The sequence below is a fragment of the Sturnus vulgaris genome, chromosome 27 (assembly GCF_052056855.1).
Source record: "Sturnus vulgaris isolate bStuVul1 chromosome 27, bStuVul1.hap1, whole genome shotgun sequence".
Lineage (NCBI taxonomy): Eukaryota > Metazoa > Chordata > Aves > Passeriformes > Sturnidae > Sturnus > Sturnus vulgaris.
In genome coordinates, this window is record NC_142269.1 from 5,908,360 (window position 1) to 5,911,782 (window position 3,423).

Consider the following 3,423-nt stretch of genomic DNA (forward strand, 5'->3'; position numbering starts at 1 on the left):
CTCCCTTTCCCCTCCCTTCTCTGGTGGGCTTGAGAGGAGAACTGGAGGCACAAAAGGTAAAGATCATGAGTTGAGAAAAGAACAATATTCTGGAAACAGCAATGAAACAAGAAAATGAGCACGGATTTACACAGGACCAAAGCTCCAGTGGTCACTGAAAGGAAAACATCCAACTGCTCCTGGTTTCTGCAGCCTGGGAAGACAGAGAAATTCCCTCACTAGAAAACGAAGCAGGTGTGAGCTGGGCTTTCTCAAAGCACACTAAAGCAATGGTGGGTTTCTCCGTGCTCTTTGGGAAGTTGCATGTGAGGCACAAGGGAAGCAGAGAGATTCTCAACTCCCGAGGCAGTGCTGAGCACAGCCTGTCCTGAGTGCAGCTGGGCTGGAGGTGACCTGTGCCTCCAGACAGAGGGGCAGAGCCTGTGCCCTGCACTGAGCAGGCCTGCCACAGCTCAGTGTCACACTGACCACTGCAGTGTCCAGCCTGCACTGCTCCAGCCAGCCCTTTCCAGGCTGCTCCTGTCTCCCCCTGCACCTTACCCGGGCATGGAACCCCTCTGATCAAATCCACTGCTGCTCTGACCTGCAGGGACAGGAAGATTTCCTCACTGCCACCTGTGCCAGTGGCTCCTCTCTGTAACAGATTTGGTGTCCTGCTCTGTGCCCCTCTGCAGACGCCAGGCTGGCTCTGTGCAGCCAAATCTTCTGAACAGCCCCAATTTCCCAAAGCTGCCTCAATGTCCCAAAGCAGCCCCAATTTCCCAAAGCAGCCCCAGTTCCCCAAAGCAGCCCCAATTTCCCAAAGCAGCCCCAATTTCCCAAAGCAGGCCCTATTCCCCAAAGCTGCCTCAATTCTCCAAAGCAACTCCAGTTCCCCAAAGCAGCCCCAATTTCCCAAAACTGCCTCAATTCTCCAAAGCAGCAATAATACCCCAAAGCAGCCCCAGTTCCCCAAAGCAGCCCCGGACTACAAGCCCTCAGTGAGGAAGAGGAGGATGCTGACAGCAAATTCCCCACGTTGTGACCAAACCCCTGTGGACAGTGCAGCTCCAGGGCTCTCCAGCTCCTGCTTGAAGCAGGCTGCCATGCTCTGGGCTGCTCGGGAGCAAACCTGAGTGTGGTCACTGCTCTGCAAAGAGAGAGAAAGGACAGCAACGCACAGGGATCTTTTTTGGGGAAAAAAGGCCAATTTATTGTACAGACAGTTTGTATTTAAAGTGTGTTAGTGCAGCCAGGACAGGACAGGAGCTCATTGGACAATTGGGAAAAATATCCCTGGGACAGCACCTCAGGATGTGTCCCACGGGAAAGACACCAGGGGTTAATGTTGGTGATGAATTCCACTCTGTTTGTCACCATGTTCTCACCCTGGGAGACTCCTCCCTAACTGAAGCTGCAGTCAGCTTGTCAGCCTGGGAATGGAGCTGAGAGTCAGGAGAAATCCAGGCCTGGGAAGAATTTCCAAGCTGTAATTCCCTGGCTCTCTAAATGTGTGTGTCCACACCTGAGCGAGGTGCAGAGAGCAGAGGAGATCACGGCGGGGCTGTGACCTCCAGGAACTTTTAGCATGCATGAGTTTCAAATCTGACAGTGACTAGGGATCCCAGGAAATAGATCAAGGTCAACTCGTTTTTAATTGTGATGATCTGGACATCAACAGAGAAAATAATTTATCTTCACTCTGGGCAGCATTAAGGAATATTCGCATGTAGCAAGCAGAATGAGATGATGGAAAAACCCCAAAGTGAAGTGGGCGATCAGTCAGTGGACTCCAGTTCTGCAGAGTACCACTGAAACAGATTTTAGAATTATGCTTTTGCCACCAAAAGTCAGGAATAAAACTCTTTAACACTGTGATTTTAGTATTAGAAAGTGGTATTTATTTCAGCAGGAGATATCCTCCAGTTGCATACACCACTGCTAGCTAACAGACTGGTTTAAATCTGTGTAACTTGCACAGATTCATTACATTTCCTGAAACTCATAGGCTTGAAGTTCCTGCAAATCCATTTGCATATTTAAATCAATACTCAGAGCTCATTTACATTAGAGTAAATGTTTCCTCTAAAATAACTGTGGGGTCACTCTAAAGGGAACATAAAACTCTGGTGACATCTCAAAAAAATACACACCCCACACACATGAAGAATAGAGAGATTTGATGAATAACCCTGAACCACAGTTTAATGTCTGAGTTCAGGCTATCACTCTCTGGGTAGGGTCCATCCCAGGAAAGAATTACCTGGTGAACACAGATAATCCCACATATTCTCCACAGTACCACACCAAAGGTACTAAAGAACGTGGATTGCACTCCAGAAAATCACATTTACCCCAGGCATGTTTCAGGTGTAGCAGTTTTTTTCAAGAATACAGAAATGCCTTGGAATTGATCTTCTATTCCAATAATCCATTTACTTCATAGGCTGGTAAGTCTCCCTGAAGGAAAAGTCCTACCTGTGTAGGTGCCAGAGGACAATAACATCTGGAAGAAGAGACAGAAGAATGAAGGAAAATAAAATAAATACTGGGTCACCTGCCAGTAGGAGAAATGTGTGGTTAATGTTTTTGGAAAAGCCACATCACAAATCTCAAGTATTTTTTTCTCTCTTCCTAGGGGAAAAGAGTCTGTTGGGTATTGACTGCTGCAGTTGTAGGAGTCAGTCATTTTTTTCTCAGTGTTTAGGAACAACACAACTCTTTCTCTGGTTTCCTGTTAGGTCCTGGAACAAAGTGTAAAGGAATACCTACAGAGCACTTGCATATCTATTTTCATCTGTCATATTTTGACCTTTCATGGTCTTGGGCATCATCTTGCCTGAATTAAGGGATGAAAATTTGATATGGAGACAAACTACAAAGGGACACAAGAAAATGGCTTTAAAGGTTTTGCAGGAGGACAGAACATGTGTATAACTCATGTCTAACTCTGGTTTTATAATTTTTATTATCTAATTAATGGTGCAGGAAAGGCCTGCCATGGGAGAACACATCGCTTCATCTCCGTTAGGTTTTTCTGATTTCTCAGAGATTTTCCTCCGTGGATAATAATTTCTGTCTTTATTATGTTTCTGTTGAATTAAACAAAGATACTGCACTTTTAAGCTGTCACTGACCTTACCATACAGAAGACACCTACATCACATTTGGTGGTTTTTTTTTCCTACAAAATCACTTTCTGCTGTTCACAGGGTATGACTGTGACGCAGAGGTCACTTTACAATCAATGAGTAAGAATGAAAGACAAAGACAATTCTGCAGCCAGGAGAACAAGGATCAGAATGAATGAGATGTCTTCACTCTGCAAATGTGAGTATCAGCCAGTAATTCCACTTGTAATCAATCTCTTTGGTATGAAAGGAGCATTGTGGAGAGAGAGACAATGCTGATGGATCTGAATAAGAAACCACATAATAAACCAAA